This window comes from Rhinichthys klamathensis, unplaced genomic scaffold (genome assembly GCF_029890125.1).
Source record: "Rhinichthys klamathensis goyatoka isolate OS25496 unplaced genomic scaffold, OSU_Roscu_1.1 h1tg000286l_1, whole genome shotgun sequence".
Lineage (NCBI taxonomy): Eukaryota > Metazoa > Chordata > Actinopteri > Cypriniformes > Leuciscidae > Rhinichthys > Rhinichthys klamathensis.
In genome coordinates, this window is record NW_026606805.1 from 194275 (window position 1) to 219052 (window position 24778).

A 24778-nucleotide genomic window follows, 5' to 3' on the forward strand; every position below is an offset into this window, starting at 1 on the left:
GCACACACACACACGCACGCACAGACTCATAAACATTTGTCCTAAAAACCCAGAGCAGTAACATGCAATGTGATGATGTAATTCCCTGCAACAGTACACGGACACTATTGGCACTGCCATCATGAAAATGGTGCCTATGGAAATATGGGCGGTTTCTGTCAAAGGAAAAAATGGCTACTGGCTGTTATACCCTCCGGCACAAAGATATTGTGGTAGAGAGAGAGAGAGAGAGAGAGAGAGAGAAATGGTGGGAAAGGCAGACAAACAGTGTTTCAATTGAAATCAAGGAATCTGTCTTCAGGCTTTAAACTGAATGTGTCCACTTATAGTTTTGAGCTTTTGACTTCCGCTTATAAGTCACAAATGACATACTGTCCATATTATTTATTGCAGTAGATGTCACGGTACCAAAATTCCAGTAGTCGGTACCGATACCATTAAAATTTTACGGTTCTCGGTACCTATTTTGGTACCACAGCAAAATCAGTTTGAACTATTTTTCCAATTTATTTAACTATTTGAAAAAAAAATATTAAATTCAATTCAATGACTTTATTATTTATGACGGTAAATTTATGAAAGCATTGAAGGCTACATGCTGTTTAAACGAAAATATTGATGATATTGAGAAATATTGCTTATAAAAAAATCAAGTGAAAAATAAGCAACCTTCTATGCACACATTATTATTATTATTAGTAGTAGTATTTTTAATTAATGGAGACGTAGTTAAATCTATTGTACAGTAGCCTAATATAATTATTTCTGTCAATTTCTTTAAGTTAAAGCAAACTTTTATTTTGACGGGTTGCCGTGAAGATCTGCTTTGAGTTTCTGTGCGTGTATGATATGACGATAGTTTTTCTCAAATGAAACGGTAAAATGCTCATGAAGTGACTCTCGGAGATGAATCATGAATCATGTCACCATATCGTGAGGCAGCAGAGACTGAAAACAGTCACTCGCGCTTCAGTGTGTGTGTGTGTGTGTGTCTGTGTGTGTGTGAGAGAGGTAACGTTAAATGAAACCGCGCGTCTGCGCCGTTCATTCACACAGAGACAAGCAGAACATGCAGGGTTAATATTTAGTCTTTTTGCAGTTTAATACACAGACACCACATCAGCAGCGCCGCCGGTCGCCATGTCTCAGCGCTTTCATGAAGAGGACACAACTTCACACCCCTCGTGCATGCATGCGCGTCCAGAACCGGGTTTGACCGGGTACTCGGTACCACCGACTTGGTACCGAAGTACCGAATATTTTGACAACACTAGGTATTTTGAGCTTTTTGACACTTTTGCTAGAGCATCTTGGCTTAAAGGTCCCGTTCTTCGCGATTCCATTTTTCAAACTTTAATTAGTGTGTAATGTTGCTGTTAGAGCATAAATAATACCTGTAAAATTATAAAGCTCAAAGTTCAATGCCTAGGTAGATATTTTATTTAACAGAAGTCCCCTTTCAAAGCATACAGCTAACGGCCGGTTTGGACTACATCCCTCTACCACTTCCTTTTTTAATGACGTAACTAGAACAGTTTTTTGACTAATCTCCGCCCACAGGAATACACAAAAAAGGGGCGTGGTCTTGTTGCGCTCCCATGGAGAAGAAGCACTTCAGCTGCGCACGCATCTCCAATTTATGGTAAGAGGCGTGACCTTTCCGGGCAACGTGCGATAAGCTGCTGTCGAATCACAACACAGGAACCGCTGGCACAATCAGAACTCGTCACGTATTTCTGAAGTAGGGACTTCATAAAACAAGGAAGTCATCGGGCCGTCTTTTGGACAGTGAAAACAGCGGTATACAGATAAGTAAATTGTGTGAAAAATACTGTGTTTTTTTACAACCGAAACATAAACATGTTATATTGCACACTGTAAACACAATCAAAGATTAAAAAAAACATGAAGAACGCGACCTTTAAAGGGATAGTTCACTCAAAAATGAAACAAGTTCATCTTCGGAACACAAATGAAGATCTTTTCAAAATGAAATCTGAGATCTTTCTGTCCCTCCATTGACAACTACGCAAGTGACACTTTGAAACTTTAAAAAGTCCATAAAGAGATCGTAAAACTAATCCATATTATGAATTGAGCGTTTTAGTCCAAATTTTCTAAAGAGACACGATCATATATATGATGAACAGATTGAATTTAGGCTTTTATTTACATTACATTACATTATTTACATTATAAGCATTCAGTAACTCACACATCAGTCGTGGTAAACGGAAGCTCAAGCATGTTTGCATTGACGTGAAAGAACCAAATGAGGTTCATTCTCGTGTTACGCATCACGTTTGAGCTTCAACAAGAACCAAAAAGGTTCGTTCTCATGTGTTAAGCAAGTTCGGATTTTTGTTCCATTTATCTGCCCTTTCTTTATTTTCTAGGTAATGATAACTCTTCATTAATGAAAAAGTATCAGGTAGTGGACATTTACCAAAGCAATTGTATGATTTTTTTATTAATATTTTTTTTTACATATGCTATGGTAATTGTTCCTATATCTTAACTGATAGAGCATGGTGCTAGAAAGATCATGGGTTGGATTCCCAGGGAACGTGTAGTGTCTGCCAAATGCTTAAATGTATTGTTTGAAATATTGTGGAGCACCATGTAAATGCCATGTAAGGTGCACGTGGTAATTCATTCATTCAGTGCCATGGTTTTATTATCTCTGACTGTACCATGCACCGCCACTGTGCTTTTCATTGGAGAGCCCAGTGACAATCAGAAGGCCACTTCAGCTTGGGCTTGGACAGTGAGCAGTTGTCTTCAGGATTCATTAATAGCGAGAGGTCTGTGCGAGTGTGTGTTGTTTCTCTGTTTGTGTTTATGTGAAGTGTTCATAGTAGGGCTGGGTGATACATTGAATATTCATGATTGTTTTCCTGGCGATGAAAAAAAAAAGAGTAGTATTCCCCTGGTCATGTGATCTCTGCATCTCAGCCATGAGGTCACACCGCTCCTGTTCCAAATGGAACCCTAAGCCCTCGTAATCTAGTTCCGAGTCCACACTTTTGTGACGTTACGCCGTTTTGTCTGTCGGGTAGAAGTCTGCTGCCGAGCTCGCTTTAGTGTGGGCTCGTCAAAAGTGTGCATCGAGGACACATATTGACTGCAAGGGGGGCGCTTACGAGTACCCTTCTGAAACCTAAAGCCCGGGACACACCTCGGCCATCGAGGTATTTTTGGGCCGATTCAGCATCTAGAATCGGCTTCGGGCCGTCAGTGAGAGAGAACTCTGATTGGCTGTTCTGGTTATGCCGAGTTCACACTGCACGATTTTCAAAGTAGTCGGGTCACTGTTTTTTTCACACTGCACGACTATCTAGGGCAGCATTCAGTTGCTGCTGTGTTCACACTGCACGATGGGGGTTTCACACTGCATGACTATCTAGGGCAGCATTCAGTTGCTGCTGTGTTCACACTGCACGATGGGGGTTTCACACTGCATGATTTTACAAAAGAAAGAATCATCGACAACTTCTGTCTGGTCCACAAACTACGCTTCACAAACAAACAAATGTGAGAGAAGTGATAAGGAAATAACCAGGGCTGTCAGTTAAACGCGTTATTAACGGCGTTAACGCAAACCCATTTTAACGGCGTTCATTTTTTTTATCGCGCGATTAACGGCCTTTTTGGCCTAGCAAACTTTGTAGTTTTTTTCACATGCTTTTGCAACAGGACTCGGCATGCGCATGTTTTGTTGCTTCGTCGACCAAAGCGCAAGCGGATCTAGCTAGACCGGAAACAAAACAACAGGCACGACGCCGCACACACTTGTTTAGGCTTGCGAGCCGGCCAAATAGTTGGTTAACGTTAAGTTGGATGACGAGCGCGAGACGCCGAAATGGATGCCAATAAGATTCTGAATGGAAAGTTTACTTTTAAAAAATTGCAAAATGATTTTTTTGTCGTTGTGAACTGAGCTATCATTGATGGCCAAGCACACACACACACACACAGCTGATTCGAATTCTCCGCCCCCTCGTCAATATCAGGACCTCGTCAGTATTTCTTTCACCCTTTTATTGGTGGACAGTGTTACATTGTGTGAGAGATGATTTGCTCCAAGTGAGAATGTTAGTGTGAAATTGAACACAGTATGTGCCAATGTTGTTTTCAATAAAAAAACACATGCACAAAGCAAGCCGATCCACTTTTCCATGTTGATAGGAGCATTAAAATGAGACATTTAGAATAGATTAAAAAAAAGTGCGATTAATTGCGATTAATCGCGAGTCAACTATGACATTAATGCGATTAAATATTTTAATAGTTTGACAGCACTAGAAATAACGTAAGATCACGCGTGCGTGAGAGTTCTCGCGCGAGACTGAAATTGTTATTAAAAATGATAGCCCGCAAGATGCTTATGATCCAAATTGCCTGTGCGCTGATTTGCCGCGAAAAAAAAACTGTGTGTTCTGCAAAGAGAGTTGGGGGTAAATAAATAATTTTGCAATGTGCTGCTGGTCAAGCAAATGTTTTTGCTTTATTTCTGTTTGATATATTAAAATACTGATATTCTGGTCTATAACTCCTCCCCGAACTTCCTGCTGTCCTGTATCTTGCTCTTTTATTGGCTGTAGGTCATCGCCGATGTCGTTTTCAGTCAGAACACTTTCACACAGCAGGATTTTGAATCGCCGACAGGTCCAGATATTTAGCATGCCAAATATCTCACCGGCGTCTGCGATTCTCTCAGATATAAAGAAAGTGATCAGTGGGATTGATATTCAAATTGGTAAGCACGCGCTGCTTTGTTTACGGTTTGTGTATCTGCAGCGTCGGTTTCCCTTTTTAAATGACAAATATAGATGAATATATCTGCAGAAATAGACAGCTGTCTCATTTACACACAGGCGCAGAACACGCATGCTCGTTGACAGTCGGCTGTAGTTCTCTCAGTGTGTTCAAGTGCAGCTTTTTTTCCGACACAAGCGACAACACAGTTGACTTTCATCAGCATTAGTTCTTTGGGGTCGGTTTGGTGTTTTCCCACACTAAAATGAGACACCCTACTACAGTCTTGTGCACTTAACGACCTTCCCCATCTCCACCTGGATAGATCTGCTAATGGTAATTTCACACATGCTATTGTGCAGCAGCAGTATGTCTTACATGCTCACAGCAGTGTGTCGTGTGTGTATTGGCAGTATCAAGTCTCTGTGCAATAAAAGCAATAATAAATAGCTGCAGCAATAACAGCGTAGGAGATCCATTCCATCAAGACCAAATACATTAACATTGTCATATCCATTACCGTGCTAAACTCTTCTGAGAGTTGTCATAATAGAAATACTTTTAAAGGCCCACTGAAGTGCCTTGGAACGCGCAGCTTTGTATGATGCGTTGACATAATTTCCACTGAAACAGTGAATGGCTCCTCCCACTTTTCAAATAGCCAATAGCGTTTATTTTGCCTCACAGACTGCAATTCGTACTTATTCGTAATATATAATATCACCTTGAGGACTCAAGTACAAAACAATGGGCTTTTATTAATAATAAAAATAAAACGGAATACAAACAAAACTACCCCGTGGGGGAAAACAAAAGACTTGACTTGACTTGGCAACAAGATCTAGGCAGGGCACAAGGGGTACATTCAACGACAAACCAGCACAGGACTGAAAACACAAGGAGAATAAATAGGGAGAGCAAACAAAGCAGGTAACGAGGGAGGACAGGTGGGGCAAATTAATCAATAATCAGGTAACAAGATAGCCTGGCTCCGCCCTCCTTCGTACTTCCGCTCAATTTTCATGTTCCTTCAGTACTTCGTCTGGGATTGTGCTGTATTCTTTGGTTTTCTCCGGGCCAATCAGCAAGCAGAGGGAGTGGCTGAGAACGATGACGTTGATGTCGTGCGCTAGTTTGAGTCGTCATACGTCACGACCAAACATCAGCGATTGGTTATGGCAGATCCAGAGTGGCTCTGGGCATGCCCAATAGTTTTAGACTTCAACAGAGTACCCGCCTTCAAGGAAGTTAACGCTTGTCAATGGAGCGATGCCAGACTCTCCGTACAAGTGAAATGTACGAGAGTCTGGTGGGACCAGGCTAGTAACAAGATGGGAGGGGCTAGACAATCGACAGGCGAGCACATGGAACAAGGAAACATAACAAGCCATGTGCTCACACACCAAACATGACAAAAAACACAAGCACATGGCCAGTAAAGCAAATCAAAAGCCATGTGCTCACACAAAACCAGACATGGACACGCAGCCAATGAGGACACTCATAAGTCACGTGTTCACACAAAACATGACAACATGAAAGCACACAGCCAGTGATAAACACAAGCTGCGTGCTACACAGCACAAGACAAAACACGACATGAAAGTACATGAAACAAGACACACAGACAAGACAAAACAGGAGTGTCAGGGCTCTGTCACAAAACCAAGAAATAGACTAGACAGAAGTGACAGAACCCTGACCCATATTGCTTCATGACGTGTCAACGCTCGCTTTGGCCAGGTGTTATTTATAGTATAGAGGGCGGGACGCTTTAAATTCTAGAGAGCATTTGATTGGACAGAAGATGATGTCCACGGTGATGGCATAAAAATCCGTGATCCATTTTAGCGGGAGGGAGAGACTGTAAGTTTTGATTGCTTATATCTTCTAAATGCGGATTGGAACACACCAGCTTATTCATAACCTTAAGGCTAACATATTCATACTAAAAGCTAAAAAATACAGAAATATCAAGATTGTTCAAGATATTGAATATCGTCAATGGCTGAAAAATATCAAGATGCATTTTCTTAACTCTATTACCCAGTCGATCTGCATGCTATTGTATCGTGGCAGTGCGGCAGGGCAGGAGCGTGTCTGCCTAGCGTGGCCTGGTGATCCCCGATTTAGCCGGGGGTTTTCCTGCGCGCACGGCCCCTGCGTGTGGCCTGGCCTTGGGCCAGATCTGCTGCCTGTGTCAGAGTCCCTCGAGGTCTGAAAGGACAAAGCTGGTCTCCATCCAGCTCTCTTAACCCCCAAACGCTGGCTCTCACTCTGATATCATTTCACTTTGATGGCCTGCTCTATCTCCGGCTCGCACAACCCTCCGCACGCGCTCGGTTTCGCTCCAACTGCAGCTGTGTGGCAGTGTGTCTGTGTTTGTCTTGCGCTGTGTGTGGCCTCACATCAAACTCCTAAGTATTTTGGTTAATGAATTCTTTGCCCTCACTGTATGCCCATCTGAGCGGTACCAGCATCTAAGCTCCAGTACCGCCCCGTGCACCACCCACAGCGAGAGAGAGAGAGAGTCTGGGAGCTCAGGGCGGTTCTGGTCATGTGTGGTCTAAAACACTATCCATAGTGTTTTAATTAGGTTCTTCTCACTCAGATGGATCATTACCTATAATGAGTCCACTCCAAACCACTGAAACACACATGTATACGCGTCGCATCTATAAAAAAAATACGTTTTTATTGAGACCGTCACAAGAAATGCACCTTAAAATTCTTCTGTGTTTATATGTATATACGCATCTGTGGCGAAATATTTGAAACATTTCAGCGGTTTACATTCCCTTTTTTTTACTATTTACAGCGCAGTTTAAAAGTTTCAGGAGATTTTTTTTTTTTTAAAGAATGTAATATTTTTATTCAGCATGAATGCAGTGAATTTAGGGATGTTACAAAATATCTATTTCAAATAAAGGCTGTATAAACAAACTTTATATTAATCAAATGTATCATGGTTTCCATAAGCAGCTTTCAAGTTACTTGAGCAGCAAATCAGCATATAAGAATGATTTCTGAAGGATCATGTGACACTGAAGACTGGAGTAATGATGCTGAAAATTCAGCTTTGCCATACAGGAAGTAAAAATACTTTTACAAATATATTCAAAAAGATTTTTTTATTGTAATAATATTTCAGAATGGTATGCAGCATTGATGAGCAGGAAAGACTTATTTAAAAAACATTGAAATATCTTACGACGACCCCAAACGTTTGAATGGTAGTGTAAATTTAGACTCTTTCTGTCATCAGTATCACTGTTACTGTAATATCAGTGTTTACATGCACAACAAAACTCTCTTAGTCTTAGCTATCAAAAATCTGCTCATTATAAAAACCTGACAATGCAAGAAAACCTCATTTATGTTATAAGTCGTCACACTGAATAAGCAAGCAGAACTGTGGTAAAGGTGTTTACATGCATAGCAAAATCGGGGCAGTAACATGACCTTACACGTCTGAGTGAGTGTGAAGTGTGTGTGTGTGTGTGTGTGTGTGTGTGTGTGTGTCTGTCTGCATACAAAAACTTTAAGACACCCTGAACCCTCATGACCTCTGCGTCCAGACGTTCTCCCTTCCCCCACGGCAGTGAAACCCCCCACCCCCCACCCCCCACACATCATCACATAACTACACACACACACACAGATTCCTGCAGTCATCCCTCCTCCCTCACTCAACATGTATTTAGAAAGCACTCATGCTTTATCTGCGTGTATGAACTTTTATGAGCGTGTTTTGAAATAAAGCAGTAAGCCGTGCATTACACTACAGTAGTTTTACCGAAAGAAAAAGGAATAGGGTTGTTGTCACAATACCAACATTTCTGTAGCTAATACAAATTTCACAATATCTGTTTTATTGCAGCAAAAACTAATGTTTTTAAACACATCCCTTTATGTCAAATCAAATAAACAATGCTTAGGGCTTGATATTGACACAAATTTTACAATTCGATTCACAAGCTTGCAATTCAATTCAATTTCGATTCGATTGAGTACAGTACATGGAAAAAATCTCTCAACTTATGCTGTAAACTATAGAGGGAACCCCAGTTGGTACATTACTATAATATTAGAGGTTAAAATTAACTGATTTGTATAGGCTACGTACATTAAAATTACGCTTTTATAATAATAACTTTTTAATGACATAATCATGTTTGCACTTGTTTTGAAATATAAACATTCCTAAATGGGGGCTGTCATAAAACATGGCGGATTTAGTCAAACATACATTAAATACTGAAGAACAGTAAAAAAAAACCAATAAATATGTAATATAGTGCATATCTTTAGCAAAATGCTCCTGAGTTATTTTTTCACGTTTATGGTCAATGAATAAATGCAGCATTACGTGTCATTGTTTACAGGCTGTTTTATTGACGTCTCTGCAGTTGAAACACAGATTACACGGGAGACATGATACAGATTAAGTTGTACTGTATCTTTAACCCTCTGGGGACTAAGCCCTTTTTGCTCCGTTTTCTCTATTTTTACAGTTGGGCTTATAAACCATATGTAATGGAGATGGATCACTATGTGTTTGGTATCTATGGATTCAGAAGACCCTAAGCTAACATAAGCATGCATGTAATGTGTTTATAAAGGAAGTGTGAGTGAAAAATTTACTATAAACTAGAGAATTTCAAAAACGGAAATTAGATTTATGTCATTTATTTCTGAAAATCACACATCACACAACAATAGTGAACAGTTTTTGAACAAAAAATATATTTGTCAAAGCCTTATGCTTGACAGACATGTGTAATTGTTAAATAAAATGTGTAAAGAACAATGAAAAATGTAACTTTATTTACAAATAGTCCTAGGCGTTTTTCTTAGGAATGCTTAGAATTTTCTAAGCAATGCTTTCTCCTCGTCACTCTCCAGTAATTGTTCCAGAGCTTGTTCCACCGTAAATCGTTTACTGCTTGCCATCATAAAAGTGCTAAAACAATAAATAATGCTATAATTTTGTGTATATATATATATTATAATTGTTCTGTCTCTCTCTCTCATATAAATCTCTGATAATCCGCTCCGTAAGCCTCCGTTCGCTCTCTCTCCTTCTCTCCATTCAACGCTGTTTGCGTCATATCCCTAACTATATAGTACCACCCCTTGCAAAGCTACAGAGTCCTCTGATTTGCTAGAAACGTCATGGTAACCTTCCTCTGATTGGGTAAGAAAAATATTTCTCTATCGGCAATTTTTCCATTGGTTGTTGTTCGCGGAATCTGCCAAACAACATCGATTTCATTGGCCTTTTACATCGTGGTATTGCGCAACAAGGAAGTGTGTATATTTACAAGCCGGGTAAGTTATCACTGAGGAAGACGGTAAAAAAGACCGCACCTCTCTATCATTAATAGTTTTTAAGATAATTACACTTTTGTAAAAGTATGCCAGTAAGACCTCATTCATGTTTATTTCATGCTGTAACTTGTAGTAAAGCGGAAGAGATGATCCGTTCACCTGTCGCTTCACTTCACGCCACATTAAACAGCGCCAATGTGATATTTATTGTTCAAATTTTGTAATAAAAGTGACAGAATTTGAAAGCTGAGACTTTGTTTCATATCAAAAGTAACAGAGCTTATTGGGGCACTACAATGATCCGTTCATTCACCTCCTGAAAATGGCTAAAAGATTCTTGTGATTTACGAGTCGATATCGGTTCATCAAAATGAGAATCGATTGAAATCGAGAAATCTATATTTTTAACCCAGTCCTAATCTTACTTTGAAGTATTTGAATGAATATAGTTTAAGTTTTACCATAGATTTAATCTAGCATAAGATTTGAAGTAATAATTCAAGTTAATTGATGAATGTGTTGAGACCAGTGAGTCGTTTTCTCTTTATTTTTCCTCATTCAAGGCAAACCAACTGTTTTAATGCCTTGACAAGACGAGTGAAGTGCATTTGACTAATCACACCTGCACCATTCACTAGCCTACATTATACTCTTCATTACTTTTAGCAAGTGCCGTTTCTATAGAGCATGGCGCTGCCAAGGTCATGGCTTTGAATGCATGAACTGTTCAAATCTATACCTTGAATGCAATGTCAGTCACTTTGGATAAAAGCATCTGCCAAATGCATAAATGTAAATGTAATCATCATCTTTTTATTTGTTAGATTCACTCTTGTTTTCTTGATTCACTCTTTTTGCAGAACGTCTGAAACACGTGAAATCTGTGTGTGTGAATGTGAACGTGCTCTTGGAAAATGACTCTTTTGTCTGCTTTATTAAGTGTGAAAGTGAGTCATGATGTAATGCTATTGTAATGAATCCGTCCTACTGGATATTCATAAAGTTTTCCCTTTTTGTGTTCCACAGAAGAAAGAGAAACATTCGGGTTTGGAACGACATAGGGGTAAGTGAAGTTCATTTTTGGATGAACTATCTTTTTCAGTAGGGTTTGTACACCGTTTGAGTGACTGAAATCAAATGACACAAAGGGAATTTGAAGGATAAGGTAAAAGCCAAAGAAAGAGAAACTTGCAAAACTTCAGAGCCTGTCTGTGTCTCTCACACTCTCTCGCTGGGGACGGGACAGGGGTGGAGATTAGACAGGCCGACGCCCCCTCCGCTATAGATGCCCACAGACGCATGCGTCTCTGTCTAATAAGTGGGCTGAGACAGAGACACCACAGTGTTTTTCAGTAGTTTGATGGATGTGGCCTGAAGTGACTCAGTCTCTGGTCAGTGTTTTTGTGGTTGTGTGTCTCTCTCTTCCGCTCTATTTTTACATTTTTGGCAGGCCTTTGAACCCAAAAGGTGACTCACTCTTTTTCTATGGTCCTGTGTGTGTGCAGGGAAGACAGAAGCGAGGGAGTTGAACACACATTTGTAAACAGCATCCATAAATATGCATCCGTACACACGAGAACTCCCTGAATCCGTAGGGAAAGTCTGCGAGACTCGCGTGCCGAGGCACACACAGTTTTTTTTTGGTGTTTGTGTATTTGACCCTATTTTCCCTTCCTCTCTCTCTTTCCCTGTCCCTCATTCTCTTTGGACTTGTTGCCTTTCCTTTCCAAACTTCCAGCAACTATCAAAGCACTGACTGAACATCCCAACCACACACACACACACACACACACAGATTGCACATTCAGAGTATTTCACATACTGACTCTTTTGTATGTGAGCTAAGAGAATCCAGATGCACGTGCCTGTTCACCTCTCTCTCTCTCTCTCTCTCTCTCTCTCTGTGTGTGTGTGTGTGTGTGTGTGTGTGTGAGCGGTCTGTAGCTGATTTAGCTGATAGTGAGCACTTAATAGGGTCTGTAGATCAGATCCGACAGCAGTTTATTTGGTCTGTGGGATTTCTGGGCTCCCATTCAGGCCTTGTTTTCAGGAGCAATACTCTGAACCGTGCGCTTACCGTGTCATGGACCTGTCATAGAGCAAAACATGCTGTTATTTATTATTATAATGTTGTAATAATTGTAATGTTAACGTTTTCTTCTAGGGTGAGCTGATCACAATTCAGTGCTAACTAAGCATAGGTGTAAAAAGGGTTCAAAACCTAATATGTGCCTTATTGACATGCATTAACATCGTCTGATACAGTAGATTACCGTATATAGTCATGAACTCAGAAACCGTCCTGTTTGAATACCTTGACCATTGGTCACATTGTGGATGCATGTTAGTAGTAAGAGGTAAACAGCAATGTGTCTCCGTTTACCACTTGTGACCGGATTACATGAGACGGATGTTAATACCAGGTGTAAACAGGGCCAAGGTCGCACACGCATACTGTACAAGCAATAAATGTGTGTGTGAATCTGTCAAAGTCTATTAATAGTCACGTACACATAGTGCATGGGAAAGACAGGGAGAGGTACTCAAATGTGAAAGCATATTAATTGCATCTTTTTTTGCCTGTTTATGTGTGTGTCTGTGTTTGTGTACTACTTTACCATATTTTAGAGACACATTTGTACCCAGAAAAGCACCTTTAGGGGTGTCCTCATTTGTAAATTAAAAAAAATTGATTAAAAATTACGTTTTTTTTTATTATTATTATAAAAATGCTAATAGTTTTTTACGTAAATTCTACGTAAAAAGGTTTTATGTTAGGGTTAAGGTTAGAGTTTGGGTTAGGATTTGGTTATAAAAATTATAACTAGCTGCTTATAAACCAATAGAAGTCTATGCAATATCCCCCATTTAGATAATTTTATGAAGTGTGTATGTGTGTGTGTGTGTGTGTGTGGGTGAGTGTGGGTGGGTGGGTGGTCCTGGTAAACCCTACATTATGGGGACAATAGAAAAGATGGCAATATCCGAAATCCTTGTCCTTGTGAGGAATTGTTTTCAGTCCCTGTGAGGAAAACGGCTGATAAATCATAAGTGATCCTTTCTGAAAATGTAAAAATGCAGAACGTTTTCTGTGAGAGTTGTTTAGGCTTAGGGGATCAATATATACAGTGTAAAAATCATTATTTATATAGAACGTCTCCATAAAACATGAAAACCCGACGTGCGTTCATTTTATTGTGTATTTAAAGAACACACTCACACCTGTTTGCATGTGAACTTTAAGTATTTACACCTTTTACATTCACACACACACATTCTCCATCCTACACACACACTTTTCAACTAACTCTGCAAGCTGTGGCTCAGGGCCAGAGGGTAAAGGTGAAAGATCAGATGGGAGAGTTGACCACATATAAAAGCCATGCTACTGCAGGGTCGAAAAGGTCACCTTCATAAAGGTCAAAGTTCATCCTGCCCTGTCATGCTTCAGCATGTGTCCTGAACAGGTGTCCTAGCAACCGAATTGAAGTGTTTGCTGAGTAAACACACATCCGGGTGCACGAGCCCGAGCTCAACCACACACACACACTCTTTGATGTTCGGGATCCCAGTGGGTCAAGATGTGGTGGAAATATGGAGCAGATTTTTAAAGGACTTTTTTTTTTTTTCCTTCCTGCTTTTCCGTCTATGTGAGGTCAGAATAAATCTGCGTCTCTGATCTTTGCCATAGCAAAACAAGGATCCGTGGGGACGGAGGCACACATGTGCTTGAATGCTTGCTCTTTTTATTTGATCTGAGCACTGCAGTGTCGTATATAGATGAACACCCTCACAGTTGGGACTCTACATTTATCTTAGATCTCGTTTGTGCATTTACTAATGGCAATATTAATTTCCACCCATTTTGAACTACAGTGATCAAGTAATCAAGCTTGGGTCTTAACATGATCATTAGGTGGGTGTTTAACCAGGGGTCTCAAACTACCAGCCAGGGATGGAAATTAGCACCCGCCACCAGCCAAATGCGGGTGATTTTGTGTTGTGGCGGGTAAACTCGCTTCACCTACCGGCCACCGTGGCGGGTAAATAAAAATAGCATACTGTTTCACCCGGACGGCGGACACTTTTAGAGGAGGCACACCTTCAAACAAAAATGTGGCGTTACATCGCAGGCGTAGAGGTCTGCAGAGAAAACATCATGGTGCGTTCACACCAGACGAGAATAGAGCGTCTGGCCGCCTGGCGTGAGTGATTTCATTGTTAAGTCAATGCAAAGACGCGTTACGCGCGTAAAAAATTCCTGCGGCGCGAATGAGGTGTAGAGCGCGCCGTGGTAGATGCGAATACGCCTCATTCGCGCGGCAAGTTCGAGCGTCTGACGCGTTCCGCGCGCATGATTTTATTGAGTGCTTTTGTGCATTCACGCGTTTGACGCGAATTCGCGTCTGCCGCCCGAGTTGAAAAATCTGAACTTTGGCGTCAATTCGCGCCGCGTTAACCAATCAGGAGCCTAGCCTCTGTCACGTGGTGAAGTATCTGGATGCTTCAATAAATTATTTTGTACTAAATGCCTGATGTGGTTCTAATGCACAACAAAGCAAATATTTTATCACATAAAACTTGATTTCAATATATGAGACATATTCATTTTGTATTGAATGCTATTTATTCCATTTCATATCTAGATTATATTAAATATTATTCTAATGTAAAGGCAACCAACATACTATAGCTCATAAATCCGTGTCTGGAGAGTGTTGTGTGAGAGAAAAAAAATCACAGGACAGGTTAATTACTTTTGGAGGCTGGCTCAAATTATCATCAAAACAAAAATAAATGACAGATTAGGTGGATGAGGCCGAGGGTGAGAGAAAGAGAAAATGTCAGTATTTCATTGAGACTTGAGATTAAATAAACTGCTTAAGTATTCTTGTAGTATTAATTTTCACATGCAGTTACACATTGTCGGTTAAAAACAAGAAAGTGGCTGGTAAAAACATTGAGTGGCTGGTAGATTTTGAAATCCACCAGCCACAGTGGCCGGTGGACAAAAAAGTTAATTTCCATCCCTGCTACCAGCCCACGAGTGTTGGTTTATCCAGAAATTCAACCCGCAAATTCATTTATTTTCTTTGGTTGGACTTTTACTGTAATCCTATAATTCTCAGGATTGTCAAACAGCAGTCTAACATGTGATAATATAAATATAATTATTTAACTGGTCCCTAATGGAGAACTCCACATGGCTAGTGGCCCGCAGGTAACTTGAGTTTGAGACCCCTGGGTTAAACTGTGTGAAAGTCTTAAAGTCTGGTTTGAAGTTTCCCATCATGCTGTGTGCTTGTGCATGCTTTTGTGTTTGCACATCTGGTTAAGTAGGTGTGTAAATGCCTTGTGCAAAACGTGTGTGTGGATTTGTGAGTTGTCGTCATGGCTTCTGCTGGTCTGCTGAAGTTCCTGCTGATGTTTATTCCTGAGCCTGTTTATTTATCTTACACGCCACGTGAACCAGACAGTGAATGTGATCACGTTTGAGTGCGTGTATACAAGCTATATGATTCCTCTTGCTGCTTACAGTTTGTGTACATGCCTGTGTAACCAGCATTACTAAAAATATCCCTTAAACCCCCCCCCCCCCCCCCCAGTGGATCGCTCAACCCTGTCATGAAATGCACGCTACCAACTCCCTGCACATCCAAAAGAGGGATATTCCCAATCAGCCTGTTTTGCTCTCCAATGTGCAAATGAGGTGAAAAATATTTTTTTCATTTTTTCCACATAGCAAAACTAAGTTTTCCTTTGCAACACTTGCTAATATATGCATGCAACCATAGCGCATACTTAGGTGTGCATGCAAAGTCGTCTCCCAGAATGTGTTTTGATAAACTGCTGGGTTGTTTCATCCCAACTTTGGGTCAAATATGGACAAACCCAGCCATTGGGTTACATTTTTTTAATTGCATTTTTAACCCAACGTTTGGGTTTGTCCATATTTGAAACAAATGAAGGTATATTTCCATGCATGTGAGTCTGTTTCCCCGTATGCGAGTGTGTGTTTGGCCAGCTGTGTGGAGGCACATTCTTCAAGCTCCAGGCGGAGGGGGGTTGGAAAACAGAGCAGGCGAATTCCAAATTCCTATTCTCCCTCTGAACATGTCCGGGGCTAAACTGCAAACCCAACAAAACTCACGTGGCTCTCTGTTTTTCTGTTCTGTCCATCTGTTTCTCGAATGAACAGAAGTTAGTTGACTTTGAGTTTTGACTTAAGAAATAGCAGATTTGGTTCTTCTCTGCATTGGTTTAATACTATAATCTTGGGATTTTTCGTACTATGATGTCATAATAACATGATGCCAGCCCCGCCCCCCTTTTTACTCCCACTAGTCTAAACAGGAAGGCTTTGGCTCCTGTTTTTCAGTGTTACAAATAAACTGTATGTTTCTTGTACTCTTTCTTCTCTAACACAGATTGAGGAAATGTAATGTTTTTTCCGGTTCAATCTAAAGAACTGAAGAGTTTAATTTAACCCAATTACACCTGGTACGAAGATCAGTCTTGGGTACTACCACTCATAAATGAACAGCAGTAAATACAGGTACACTATTGTTTGATAGATTGAGTTTTGTCAAAGTTGATATTGTGACTTTGGTCAGACACCAATTTTACAAAAAGCAAGCTTAAATGGGGGTTTTTACCGGCGGATTTCAAAGAATTTCGGACATTTGTGTTTTGTCCATCATTGGGCAAGGCCTCTGAGGCAGTAAGTGCATCGCATTATGTTTTCCTCAACTTACATTAGGGCTGTCAAAATTGCTCAAAAATGACGTTCGAATATTCCCTCTAAAAAAAACCCATATATTCGAACTATTCGAATATCTGGTTGCGCATTTTGTCAATGACGCGCATTACGTCAATAACAGGACAAATTAATACAAAGAGACACAACTACTTGTATAGGTAGTTTATTTAAGTTTAAACATATTTGACAACGTATTAACTTACACAAAACCAAGTAAATCAACTAATGGCCAAGACCGCAGACCTTACTCTCGCTCGCACTCGCAGGCACTCTCTCTCTCTCTCTCTCTCTCTCTCTCTCTCTCTCTCTCTCTCTCTCTCTCTCTCTCTCTCTCTCTCTCTCTCTCTCTCTCTCTCTCTCTCTCTCTCTCTCTCTCTCTCTCTCGCCCTCACGCTCTCTGCGCATAACGGTTTAAATGAACAACAATAAACAAATGTTGAGTGCTGATCAAGAGTTTTGTGCCAACAATTTAAGGTCGCGACTCTTGTCCTAAATATAGCAGGCTTCATTCGGTGATTGAAACAAATATTATTAACATTAATTGAAGTTTTACAGTATATAGAACCGACATTGAACGCTCCGAGCGAGCTGTGCTGTGGTAAACTCATGGGTAAACTGCTGCTAGCTAGCCTGCTACTATGGCTATTTCGAGGGCGTCTGGCCACGCCCCCTTGGCGGGCTCTGACGTGTCTGATGTAATGCTAGCTCATTGGCGCACACGTTGGAGGCGCCCGTGCCATTGGATGTGCAGTTGCCGCAGCACAGCCAATGAGTGAGCCAGACACTCACTGTGTCTCTGCAGCTGGAAAATGCGTTTTACATTTTAAGCTTCAGAATTTTGCCACTCGCAAAGCAGACAGCCCCGCCTCTGCTACCGCGCGCTTGTTTTTCCACATGATTCGAATATTATTTTTCACCTTCGAATTTCTGTTTTTTAAAACTATTCGAATATATATTCGAATTTAGAATATTCGTTGACAGCCCTAACTTACATGTTATAAAGTTTATTGTAGCTATGTGTGCGCTGAGACGAAATGCTTCGCACAGGCTATTTAAGACAGTATTGGCTATGACTCGATGACAAATACAGACTAAGACACTTTTCTCCACTGCTCAAATACATAAAACGTTAGCCATTATTTAGTGTTTCTTGAGCGTAAAGAAAATCCTGTACTTATTCAAAGAACCAGTTCTTTATTTACCATTGCATTGCAAACAAGCAGAGACGCTCCAAACTGCGTGTGGCACTTTATTAACCATAGAGGTGGGCGGAGTTATGAGGTTTGACTGACAGTTTGATTATCCAATGGAGTTGCGATGTTCAGTCACATGCTCTTTTTAATACTGTTTTATTGGGTAGATATTTGCAAAACCCAGACAGATGTAAAGGGTGGCCGATAGTAATGATTTATAAAAAAAAGATGAAATATGGAGATACGAGGTTTCTGTCTGACTTTTTGAACTGTAGTTCAAAAAGAGATTTGATCACACACACCACATTTGGAGATAGTTAAACATCTTTCAAAGAAAGCAATCATTTGGTCTAAATACAAATCACTGAACATGCAATGACAAACTGACGTAGTAAGTTATGTACATAATCAGAGACAATCTCCTCAATAAAATGTTTGTTGTCATGTGTAAAGGTAAATGCACTCACATCCTATCAGTGTTGAAGGTGTGTGTATGTTCATCAGGGCTGGCTGACTGTGGCAAACTAGCACATTGAATAGCACTTAACCTTCACCTCACATTCACAGTAGGAATGTGTGTGTCACTCTGTGTCTGTGTGCATTTTGCTGGCACGCATTAATAGATTATTGATGCACTCTTGTGATGGTTGACAGTCAGATGGAGGTGGAAATGGACCTTTAATTTCATGCTGATGCCAGACAGACAACACAAATACTAATTTATATCCTGAGAGGAAACGATTTCTCATGGAGAGAGAAAATTAGACAAAAGCAAGAATGGATAGGAGGAAGTGATAATAGTTTTCTTCATAACACCCTTCTCATACCATCTCTCTCTCTCTCTCTCTCTCTGTCTGTCTCACCCTAGCCCTCATTTTGAACAGATGGGTTGAGGTATCAGTTTTTAATGAAAAAGGGAGTGTGAGAGAGTCACGTGACCGTCTCTCACACACATACTGGCATTTCAGATTTTTGTAGAGCTCACATATAGTCACCTAGTTTGGAATAAGAGATAGATGGTTCAATTTTCTTCAAAGGAATTATTATTTGTGTATTATTAAATATTGTAATAATTGCGTTAACTTTTGTCTTTCAGAGCAAGCACATAATACTGAGATTCTATATGCAGATGTATTAATAGATCTTTACAAAATCTGACTTGAAGGATTTCAGTCAAACTAAAGTGTTTACGTGACATTTTAAAAAGGCAAATTATTGCTTTAGTCTGACTGAAATCTATCTATCTAAAGTTTGGTGTTGTTTAGATTTCTAAAATATTTTTTTAAAAAGAAACCTTTGGCTCACCAAGGCAAAAAAAAGTAGTGCTTAATATTTTGGGGAATCGTATTTTTTTTAATCTGTATTCTAAGATAGAAAATGTATTTATTGGCAAAAATATATTAACTACATTACTATTAAAATAATATATTTTTGTTAAACCAAACTTTTACTTTGAGGGGTTGTCATGAAGACCTTTTGAGTTTCTGTTCGTATATGATATGGCGATAGTTACATTTATCAAATGAAGTCTTTTTGTGCTTTAATATTCCCAAACACTAAACCATATCGTGATTGATTACTTGCCCTGCTTTTGATTTCTTCATCCATAATTTGCCAAATTCTATGACATTCCACATTCGACATTATACTGTAAAATGTTCATGACTCGACTCTGCGATTCTGTTCGCGTTTTACCAGTCTCAGAAATCACAGGGCCCTAAGTGTATTAGTGGCTGTACTGTTGTTACTAATCAGCTCATAATGATTTTAATGGGTTAACAGTGTTCATATGAATTGATTGACAGTTTTCCGAAAGGAAGTCAACTTCATTTAAAGCTATGTGAAAAGACCGAAATGGTGCATTGTGGGATGCATTGTTAGGAATGTGCTGATTGGTAATTGCACACAGCTGTAGCTCATTAGATGTTAATTGCCAATTAATCAGCATCTCCTTGTTGTGTATTTTAAATGAAGAAGAGGAATGAGAAGTTGGGAATGTAGAAAAGAGGAAACGTTTTGTGCTGTGAACAGAAGAGCGCGATTCTCACTTTCCTTTCCTCCTATCACAGTTTCCTTTCTCTCTGTCAACACTTGCGTTCTCCGCTCCCTCTCTAACATCTCTCTGCAAGAAAAGAAAGCACAGGAGAAAGAAGGGAGGGGAAACTATGCAATTTGTCACGGTTGTCTGTTGGGAAGTTCAGGTTTTATCAATACAATTTTTCATTATACTTTCAAGTTAGTTCATTCATGCACACAACGCCCAGATCAGTTGTAGTCCAATTCGGGTGAATGTATATGATGATGGACAAAGCTGAGCTACAATCACTTCATGTAGAACTGTCAGTCTGACTTCACAAAAAAAGTACATTTTAATTCAGACTTAAAGGGTTAATTCACCCAAAAATGTCAATTCTGTCATTAATAACTCATCCTCATGTCGTTCCAAGCCCGTAAGACTTTCGTTCATCTTCAGAACACAAATGAAGATCTTTTTGATGAAATCTGAGCGATTGCTGTCCCTCCACTGACACTTTACCGCTTCTAAAAGTTCATAAAGAGATCGTAAAACTAGTCCATATGAATTGAGCGGTTTAGTCCAAATTTTATGAAGAGACTCGATCGCTTTATATAATGAACAGATTTAATTTAGGCTTTTATTCACATATAAACATTCATCAACTCATTAGTTGTGGTAAAAAAGAAGAAAAGTGGTAGTTGCGTAGCTGTCAACGGAGGGATAGAAATACACGAGGGTGAGTAATTAATGAAAGAATTTAAATTTTGAGTGAACTATCCCTTTAAGGCTTTTACATGGCATTTTAAAAACGATGATTTGCTTGCAAATAGGTTGTTAATTAAAGGAGAACTCCGGCGCAAAATTAACCGGTAACGCTTCCTTTTACAGTACAGTACTTACGTGTACTTACAGTGTACTTACCTAGAAAGTACTGGCTAATATAAGGTAAGTACATGGGTTAGGGGTAGGTTCAGGGTTAGTACCTAGTTATTACCCAGTAATTATAATTACTATAATAAGCACATAATAAGTGCATGGGTAACAGGACTGTAAAAGGAAGCGTTACCAATGAACCTTTGGTCTAATTACACATTGTTACCTAGTCAACCGTTATCTGAGATTTGTTTTCATGATTATCGAATGTAAATAGTTTTATCTCTAAAAACAGTTCAGCCAGTTAACACTAGTGTTATTTGGCATAGAGTAATGACAAATACAAATCGCTTGTTAATACCACTAACAAGGCTCAAAATAGCCCCACACTAACACGGTAGCATAATGAGGGTCCCTACCTTCAAACCGAAGCATTGAGAACTTTGTCAGTGTCCAGACAGTTTAATAAGAAGATATTTTAAACATACAGTCAACTTCGCGTATACAGGCAGAAGCCATCTTTGAAATACAGTCTTTACGAGTCGATCTACGAACGCCGATCCAAGCCTGCTGTTCGCGCTCACCTTATCACAACTTATAGCTCGTTCACATCTCACCAGCGCACTTGGATCGGCGTTCGTAGATCGACTGGTAGAGACTGTATTTCAAAGATGGCTTCTGCCTGTATACGCGAAGTTGACTGTATGTTTAAAATATCTTCTTATTAAACTGTCTGGACACTGACAAAGTTCTCAATGCTTCGGTTTGAAGGTAGGGACCCTCATTATGCTACCGTGCTAGTGTGGGGCTATTTTGAGCCTTGTTAGTGGTATTAACAAGCGATTTGTATTTGTCATTACTCTATGCCCAATATACTAGCGTTATAGGCTAAACTGTTTTTAGAGATAAAACTATTTACATTAGATAATCATGAAAACAAATCTCAGATAACGGTTGACTAGGTAACAATGTGTAATTAGACCAAAGGTTCATTTTGCGCCGGAGTTCTCCTTTAAGGATAGAGCGGTGCAAACTATATTAGATCTGACATGCTGACGCACGGTATTTGTCATTTGTGTAACAAATGGGTTTTTTCCCCCTTACATAACTCAACAAAGGACTTTGATAACACCAGCATTCCCTGACATACCCTCTCTCTTCTCTTTTGTCTATTGGCCGAGAGTCAAATATTTCACTTCTCGTTGGCGGCCACTTTTCTCCAGTAATAAATCAATACAATGGAAATGATGTAATGCTTAGGCGAACGGCACTGAGGACGATAGTATATGTGGCTTTATTTGGCTTCTGAATTATCTCTCTCTCTCTCCTTTCCTCTCTCAGGAAGATTTCTAGAATAACTTTCATCTTTATTGGATCATGGGAATGGAATTCATGAAAGAAAGCTAAAAATAGCTTGGAACAGCGTCAGTGTATCGGGAGACAGCTTTTTTTATGTGTGAGTGTTTCTACTTTATTGCTGAACAATGTAAGCATGGCTTCTTTGCACTAAGTTAGCAGGTTTTCCATCCAGCCTGCTTTTTTGGGTCTCGCAGTGGAACGTTTTCGGCTTCACGTGGATACCCTCTGCTGTCCCCTTTCAAGAGTGTGAGTGTGTGTGTGTGTGTGTGTGTGTGCTTGAGGCTGATTCGAGGTGACAAAAGGAAAAAAAGTTACAGCACAAAACAGCTGTTTCTTTATTCTTTCTCCCACGCATTGATCACACACAAATGCATATCTCAGACATTCACACACATTTCACTGGTGATATATATGCATTCAAATAAGATCACACATAAACACCCCTAGCTTTTTTTTTTCAGCTGAATTTAGTCATTCAACCACAGAAATTCTGATTTATATTGAATTTATCAAATTAGCACTAAATTGATAATTTCTGACATTCTCACTGACCAATCGCAGCTAACAGCTATCTAGGTTTTTTAATGGTTGATGCCAATATCGAAAGCGTGTGATAGGCAATATAATGCCAAAAAGTTTGGGGTCAGTAAGTAGCACACCTGTTTTCAATATTGGTAGTAATAATAATAAATGTTTCTTGAGCAGCAAATCAGCATAATTATTAGAATGATTTCTGAAGGATCATGTGACACTGAAGACTGAAGTTATGATGCTGAAAATTCAGCACAGAAGCACTTATTTAGTAACGTACCCGACCCGACCTGTTTGACTTAAAGACCGCGACCCGAACCGCATTAAATCTACTACATCAGGCAGACAAAAATGATTTATTTTCTCATGTAACACAAGCAATCAATCCAACATTAGGCATTCTTGATGCATTTTATAGACGCGCAGCCCAACATGGTAATAATTAACAGGGAAAAAAAGATGAGAATGTGCATCCTTCATGTAAACAATACATAACTTTTGCCTACATCATGTCAACAATCTGCCCATTTAACAAATGTCCATAAATCATACCATAGGCTATACAGATGCTTAGAGGTCTCTCCATGAATTAAAAGAACACCAAATGTGAGCCTTTATAATATGGGGAATACTTAATATCTGATATTAAGAGTGAATTAAGGTTTTGTCTTCTGAAACTGCAGTGTGTACGTGGCTGTTGGTCCTCTTAGCAGCATGAAAAATAAAACTTTTATTCAAATTGCGAGTATTATACAGAAAGCGAGCAAAGAGCGCTGCCTTTATAATGACTGACGCTGTCAATCACTTCAGTTTCAGCACGATTGGCTACGCTGCTGCAGATCGCGTTGTAATTGGAAACATTTGACGGTCTTCAGACTGTGAACACAAATAAGCTTGGGAATGTTTGAAAGCAGCTGCCTATCAGCGAGTACCGAATTGAGTGGAAATATTCTTGGTTATTGGACCCGCAGCCAGCTAATCTGGACCAGCAAATGACAACTGAAATATTATTCCACCCGTTACATCAAATATTAGTGGTTCACTCGCATGCAGGACTGATAACACGACTACTACAGCAAGTTTACGCCACTAATCGGTCTAATGAAAGAAGTAACTGCCAGATGTTGCTAATTTGACTGACTGACCCACTGGCCTCTTTGATATGTAGTCCATTCAACTACTTTTTGACTTTTCCTGCATTTTCTGTATGGTTTTTGACAGAAATGTTGAGTATGTTTACTTTTTTAGCCAGATTTACTAATAGCTTGTGCCTCTTTTAACATTAAAAAACGACGGTCAGGATTTACTAAAGACGACACGCGGTGAAAACCTGAAAAAAGAAAAGAGAAAAATTGGTGCCTGACCTTATTACATATGCATTTGTTGGAGTTTCCCTTTCAGACGCAAAATTGATGGGAGGAGAATATTTAAATGAATCATGCAAGATGATTTACTAAGGTTTGTGCTAGTCAATTTACTGGTGTTTGTGCCATTTAACGGCCAACAAAAGCATGTCTTAAACCAGACAGTAGTTTGCGCTGCTCTTGGTAGATCGCGTTGGTCATTATTGAAATGATCCGCTTCGTCTGTGTTTTTTGATTTGCTGTCAGTAGATCACGTCCAGGACTTTCTGTTCCCATCACCTTTTTTTTATTATTATTGCACTCTAACGCTAATTTGCCCTGTTTAGTAAATCTGGCCCAAAGTGGTTAGCTAAAATATTTGATTAACAAACATGCATATAAGTGTATAACTTTTTGTATGATGGGAATCTGCAGAAATCTGTTAGACATTCAGATTCATGATGCACTCGGATTCTGAGTTCACATAAATATTGGAAGGGAATGAGAGAATGAAATATAGTAATGGATCCCTTCCGCTTTCCGATCCCTCTATCTGACACACAGGGAGGGAGGGATGGTGAGAACGAGGCTGAGAGAGAGAGAGAGAGAGAGA

The 24778-nt window shown here is 39.7% G+C and overlaps 1 protein-coding gene across 4 annotated transcripts in view; it reads left to right on the forward strand.

The window, feature by feature from the left end:
- kdm6ba (lysine (K)-specific demethylase 6B, a) overlaps positions 1-24778 on the forward strand; it is a 126073-nt gene that overhangs the window by 45401 nt on the left and 55894 nt on the right. For all 4 annotated transcript variants that reach the window (XM_056269633.1, XM_056269637.1, XM_056269635.1 and 1 more), the window contains one exon: positions 11116-11152. The gene's annotated coding sequence lies outside the window, so the exon portion shown is untranslated. The remainder of the gene's footprint in view (positions 1-11115; positions 11153-24778) is intronic.